This window comes from Poecilia reticulata, chromosome 2 (genome assembly GCF_904066995.2).
Source record: "Poecilia reticulata chromosome 2, P_reticulata-male-v2, whole genome shotgun sequence".
NCBI classification, from domain to species: Eukaryota; Metazoa; Chordata; class Actinopteri; order Cyprinodontiformes; family Poeciliidae; genus Poecilia; species Poecilia reticulata.
The window spans coordinates 42,051,682-42,058,984 of NC_088831.1; the positions used below are offsets into that span (position 1 = coordinate 42,051,682).

Consider the following 7,303-nt stretch of genomic DNA (forward strand, 5'->3'; position numbering starts at 1 on the left):
TTGAAAAAAACGCATTGTCTGCCACTGTTTAAAAAAAACAAACCCCTCAGCAAATCAGATGGTGGAGTCGATACGATGGAGTTTCTTTTTCTTTAGGAACAAAATCCCTACTCCACCATGAAACAAGATTTTCTACCCAGAATCAGGAAAAGTCCAAAGCTCCAATCCACTTCCCTACTTCTCATTTTGTCTTCCTTTATTCTCTTTAATCTGATTGGAAGGTTTTAATTCAGAATAAGGAACCAATTTGGGTTTGTTGGATCTTCTCTCAGTTGGCTGAAAGTTCAGAGATATAGAAAAATTGGGTTCATATATGGAGTAATTAGCCAAGTGGCTAATTTCCATTTCGAGTCCCCTTGGCACTCGAAATGGAAATTTCGTTTGTGTTTGATAAAAATAAGCAAAAGCTTCATAAACTGGAAAACTGGATAATTAAATATTTTCTTTTTTTACAATTTACTCTATAATGGTTCAATAATTTTGACTTTAAGTTAATAAGTTGAATAGAGTTAGCATAATGGCTCTAAAAATTGGATTTTATGCAATGTTTTAAACACAATATAGCTAATATTTTTGTTCAGCCATTTGACACTATGAGCTTCAGTCATTTCACTTTGGTGATAAAAAGTGTAAAACCCATCAGAATGTGTAATACTGACTTGTAATAGGCCAGTCAAACTGCATTAGTCAATGCATTGCAATAGGCAGGGTGATAGTATCAGCATTTTATCACAGGTTGTAGAACTGACTTGCAGAATCCAGAGCATTAGCATTTTTTAACTACAATTTGGCTCAGCTTAGCATTGATGCTAATATTAAGCATCACAACACTTTTCTCACTTATTAGCAACATTTTGTGTAGTGAATGGAGTAAGTAATCATAGACAACATGCTAGTTATGCTGAACATGATACTGATAGCAATCATGCTAAGATTAGCATTTTGGCAAATTCCACCTTATGCATTAATTTGAACAAAGTTAATGGTCTAAGTACAGCTTCATCAACATATTTATGACTCTCCACAGGTTTTTGACTACAATTTAGCTCAGCTTAGCATTGATGCTAATGTTGAGCATCAGAACGCTTTTCTTACTCATTACCAATGTTTCATATACTGAATGGAGTAAGTAATGACAGAAAACATGCTAGTGATGCTACACATGCTATTGATAGCATTCATGCTATTATTAGCATTTTGGCTCATTTTAGCTTATGCAACATACTAAATGGTACAAATACAGCTTAGTGAACATGCTTCTGACTCCCCGCAGGTCATTGACTACATTGCAGCTTTCTTTAGCATTATTGCTCATTTTTAGCATCAGAACGCTTTATTAAAAGTCCGACGGACACACTTTGGCAGACCCCATAAAATTTCTGCAGGAATTTTCTAGTTATTATTATTATTATAGATAAAGTAATTTTTTTATTAAGTATATAAATAAGTTAATGTAGTGCTACTCTTACTCAAAATCCGGTAGTAACTAGTTAGTTACTCAGATTTACTTGAGTAATTTTTTTGAAAAAAATTTACTTTTAGAAGTATTTTACTGCGCTGTACTTTATACTTGTACTTGAGTAATTTTATTTTGAAGTATCTCTACTCTTATTTGAGTAAAATTTCTGGATTTCCTACCCACTGAATGCAAAACAAACACGTTTTAACCAAAAATTCACCAGAGACAGACACACACCTGCAGTTTTTGTTAAAGTTTCATATTGACAGAAACTGATTTGGAAACATTTTGTTTTGCTGCTTATATGATTTATTGCCATTTTGGTGCCTAAAATACAACAATTTCCACTTAACTTCATAATTTGGTCCATCTGATGATGTAATTTTAAAATATTAGATGATTGATAATTTGATCAGTACCTGAGTACACTTTTTACCAAATACGTTTTTTACTCTTACTTATTTCTTGGCAGCTACTTCTCACCTTTACTTGAGTAAAACTATTTTGTAGTAGTTGTACTCTCAGTAGAGTATAATTTTTGTTACTTTACCCTCCTCTGGGTGTAACACACTGATACTGATGGCTGCTCTCCACCTTCACATTAACTCATTACTGCTCCACTGAACCGCCTGGCATTTACAGTGACGGATTCCTCTCATCTCGCCGCGACCCGACTGAGGTCTCCGCGCCGCTTCTCACACACCAACAGCCCCGAGCAAGCCGCATATATTGCAGGTTTAATACGGCGAATCCATTTTTAGGACTGAAGAATGTCACTAATTCCAGCAGGCAATCAGCTTTTCAGACCGAATCTGCAGTTTTTCAAACTCCTAATGGCCTACGTGGCGGCTGGATTGATCACTCGGTCGTGACAGGAATACCTCTGTGGTTTGGCGTTGAGGTGCTTTTTTTATTTTCACAGACTCCGCTGTGAGTTTGATGAATGCCCCGGTTCCTGCGGCGTTCCGGGATCCGCTTCAGTCTGTAGACAAACTGAATCGTCCCCGAGTGTTTTTGGTGATTGATGTCGCTCAACCCAGTGAAGCAGAACGGAGTTAGAAACATAACTTAATTAGTATCCATTATAATAACAGAATAAAAAAACATTATACCCTCATTAGAGCTTCAGACATCTTGATTTAAAAAATAAATTAATCTGTACTTGAACTGAAAGGGTCATAATCCAATAACTGATTCACAACATTTATGGTGATACATATTAAATAGTTGGATACATAATATATCAATAATGAACATCTAAAGGGTGAAATATTTGAACATTATTCTTTTTATGGTCTTGATACTATGATGCAGTATCAGGATCAGGCTAAGAAAATTAAAATAAATAAATAAAATTATGAGAATAAATGTTAAGAGACTTAAATCATACTATTACAAAAATATTGTCATATTACGAGACTTTAATACCAGAACGATGTCAAAATAAATGTATATTATGAGGAAAAAGTAATCATTTTAAAATAATTAAATCTTAATATTACTTTATATTCTCGTGTTATTACAACTTTATCCTATAAAATGACTTTAATCTTGTAATATTATGAATATATTCTCATAATACTCTGACTTTCTTTCCGTATGAGTTTAGTTTCATTATACTATGACTTTCCCCTCTTTTTTTAATCACTTTATTCTGGTAATTTTATCTTTTTCTCTCCCTAATGCTCTGTCGTATGCTACAGATTTTCATTTAAATTTAAAATATGGTACACAAAAGAAATATCTCCATGACATAAAAATAAATAAACAAATAAATACAGTCATACAAACAGAATCAGTTTCAGAAAAGTTTGTGTGTAAATGAATCCACACAAATTCGCCTCTGAACGAAGTTTTAAACATGCCAAACCCATAGGGGGCAGCATAGCGCAAAGCTACAACCTGACAGCCAATCAGATTGCTTCAAAACAACAGTTAGGAATTAAACATGTTCATTTATACATTGAAGTACTTTTAAAAGGTGGATTAGAAAATAAAGTTATTAAAACACAAAACGATGTTGATTCGAATTATGTGAAAGGAAATGTGTGGATATATTGGGGCATTATTTATTGCAGACTGTTTTATTATTTCGTCAAATGTTTTACCGTATTATATTGGTAAATGTGCTTATAAAAGTAATATTACATGAACATGTGAAATAAATATATTATGTTCCATAATCTAATAAATATGTGTATTGATAATATACTACAATATGTATTCAATTTACATTTTTTTAATAATGTTAATATCACAAATTTCACTAATTATGCAATGATTTTTTTTTGTTTTTTACTGATTTTTGCCATTTTTGTTCCTCTAGAGGTCACAAAAGAAATTTTAAATATGTTAGTTTTCTTTGTGAGTTTCCACTCAACCTGCTCCTAACCAAAGTTTTAGCTCTGAAATGGCATCAGTGCCTGACTTTACATCTTCTCCATGAATCATTCTGACTAACTTCTCACTTGACCTTTCAGATCTGCAGAATGACATTAAATTGTATGTTTCACTGACTCTCAGGGAGGAAAAACACCCACTAACTCGTGACATGGAGCGAACAATGTAGCATATGATTCACTCTGCGGAGTCATTTCACTGAGAATTTTTAAAAAAACTTTTCTGACCTCATTCTGTACGCAGCTCCATGGCAGGAGCTGAAGAACTGACAGCTACACAATGACACTTCTCAGATATGTATATTTTTATCTGAGATATTTAGCTACATGTTAGCTTAAAAAAAACTAAAATAGATCATTTTTCTTTTTTAAATTTTTTTTAGAGATGGTTGCTTTTATAGCTTTAAAATAAACAGGTTTTCGTAGTTCATTTAACCAGCTAGTTAAAAAGCTAACTAGAAAGAATCGGGTTTTAGGGTTTGATCCTTCAAACCCTAATTCCAACCGTAATTCGACTTTATTCTCGTATTATTTAAATTTTATTCCCAAACGGTTATTTTCATAATATTGTGATCTTATCCTCTAAATATTCTGACTTTATTCTTGTATTATTCCAACTCTATGCTAGCATGACGTTTTAGTTCTAACTGTGTGACTTTGTTCCCATAATTGTCACTTTATTGATGTGCCATTTCGACTTTATTTTCATCATGCCTTTATTATTGTACAAACGTATTTTTATAATCCATTTTTTTTATTTTTATTTTTTATTTATATGGCCCCAATACTCAATTGTAGTTTTTTTTTCAACTATAGTACTCATATAAAAAAGAAATTATTATACTAGACTCCAAATAAAAAGTATTTTTTAGGAAACCCAATGTAAAAAAAGAGAAGTTAAAAAACAAAAAAAAGGATAAGAACCAATATATATATATATTTTTTTTTTTCTTGGCACTACCAGAGCTCCGTACAATGTCTTTTTGATCAAGGTTTCTGGTCCCTTTCGTCTGTCAAACTCAATCGCTGCTCATCAGGTTTTAGCCAAGAATCTGATGTTTCCATGGAAACCAAATATGTTTACGTTTGACTGAGGGGAGTTGCAGTAATGTCAGTGATTTGAGAGGCTGATAAAGTCAGACAGAACCAGGCTACTGAGAGTTATGAAGATGTTTCTACAGTCGTTAATGGAAATGAAATAAAATAAATTTCCTTTGCTAAACCTTCTTCGTCATCACCGCACACATCACGCTAATCAGGAGGCAGCATCTTGTAATCTTGTTTTCCTAAAATCAGCTGTGTGATGATGAATAATGGAGTGCATTTCAAAGCTGAAGACATGTTTTCTTTTAATCAGACTTCAGTCTCCCTTTCTCCTCCTCCTCTGCATATATATATATATATATATATATATATATATATATTTTTTTTTTCGGCCCGTCCCTTACACCCACACATGTTCACATCTGTGTGTTTACTTTGTTTGAGCCGTGTTCTCCGAACGCAACATTAGCTCCGTTTTGTCACTCATCGCCGCGTCGTGTTAACACGGTGACCTTTCAGCGCGCAGACTGACGTATCATTACTGATACCCTGCCGGGGCCCCAACATGGCCGCCAGCTACACACCATTACAAAGCCATCTAACGGCCTTCGTGTAATGACCAAATCACTCCCTTATGGTGGAACGCAGCAGGCGTTTAACGGGAACGATTCACATGCACAGAAAAACGAAGGTCATAGCTGGACGTAGATGAGAGCAGAAAGTCATGGAAAGACGCGGAACAGAAACTGGTCATTGTCCCATTTGGGTTGGGGGTTCGGGGTGTATTCACACCAGGCCTCTGGCAAATTATTTATTTTTCGTTTCGTCTGTAAAGTTACGCTAATCATCAGCTTCACCTGTATAAATACACCTACCGCGCACTCCTCCGCCATTCGCTCCGAACCGACCACCAGGTAGCAGCCCCGCCGGAAGGAGAAAGGCTTCGTCTTCCTCTTCTTCTTCTTTCTAATTTTATTGCCGGATGGCAAGGAGAAAGGCTGGCGTATTCCAGGCATTTTAAAGATGCTTATTTGTCTCCCGAAAAACGATAAAATTCCGGACATTTTTATCTGTCAATGAAATCCTCCCCGGTCCGAACTTGAACGTTATGCTGCTAGCTGCTAGCACTTTAGCATTCGTCAACAATTCATAGGCGGAAGTGAGAGCCTTGCGCAACGTAAATATTCATCCGGCTGAAACAGATGCGCTAAATATGAAAACATAATTTAAGGACGATTAGATGCTAAAACGATGCTACGGAAGTACGGAAGAGTGTTGCTGTCACGGAGAAAAATAAATGTTCACGGTTTAACGTGATATTGTATAAACGTGATAATTATATTGTGTAAAGGTAATAATTATGTTGTATAAGTGTGACAATGTGATATAATAATATGTGATAGTTATACTGTATAAACGTGATACATATTGTACAAAGTAATCATGTTTATACAATACAACTATCACGTTAATGCAATATAATTATCATGTTTGTACAATATAATTATTACATAATAACATGATGGTGTTTGAAAATTTTAATAGTCGAGGTACTCAAATCATCTGAAGAATTGTTACAGTTTTAAAAATAATTATATATCTAAAAGTTGCCTTTCAGAGCAAAAGAAAGGTCACCTCATAAAAAATAACGATACATTTTCTTTGACATTGTCTTCCAGTTCCAGTGTTAAATGTTCGATTTAAAGTTCATTGAGCTTTGAGAATGTGTTTTTGCATTATTATGCCATTATATCACTTGAAAATAAATAATATTGTTTATCGCAATAACTTCTGCGACAATTTATCGTCCAGGAAAATTTGTTCTTGTGACAGGACTCGTATTTATGTAACAGATTCCAAAGTGGCTTTTTCCCTGGACATATGTTTTGTTTTGTCTCTCTGAAGTGTTGGGTCTCATAAATCAGGTGCAGAGCTGCTTGGTGATTTAAATCCATCAGCACTTTGAGGAGAGTTGGTGAAAGTACCCACTAGAAAGTTAGTACACCCCCCACAACCTACAGCTCATATTTTAGATGTTCAAGCTCGCTGCTCTGCAGGTCAGACATGGATTATGTAGTTAAACAAATGCTTCAGCCGGCTATCAAAACAGCCATTAGCATTTCCGCGGCTGCTAATCGGCGGTGTTGAGTAAACGAAGAGGAAAACCTCTCCACCGGCTTCCCACACATTCGGTTTAATGCCTGTGAACACACGCAGAGACACGCATGGAGGCGTTTAATGCTGGACTTTCACACAGTCACAGTCGCTGTGTCACCGGATTCCTGGCCCCACGGCGGGTTCCCAGGGGCCGATCGGGCCCGGCCGCCCCGGACCGCTGAGAAAACAATTAAGTCATCAGCGCCGGGCTCTGTGGCGGAGGAAAGGGAAACTGGCTGCTATA

At 35.5% G+C, this 7,303-nt stretch overlaps 1 protein-coding gene across 3 annotated transcripts in view; it reads right to left on the reverse strand.

Moving 5' to 3' along the window:
* Positions 1 to 6,177, reverse strand: part of LOC103461792 (exosomal polycystin-1-interacting protein) — a 59,508-nt gene extending 53,331 nt beyond the window's left edge. For 2 of the 3 annotated variants that reach the window (XM_017303759.2, XM_008404149.3), the window contains exon 1: positions 5,778 to 6,040. The gene's annotated coding sequence lies outside the window, so the exon portion shown is untranslated. Of the gene's footprint in view, positions 1 to 5,777 lie in introns of all 3 variants that reach the window. The other variant, XR_001776411.2, reaches the window with a different exon arrangement.
* Positions 6,178 to 7,303: the final 1,126 nt, after the last annotated feature.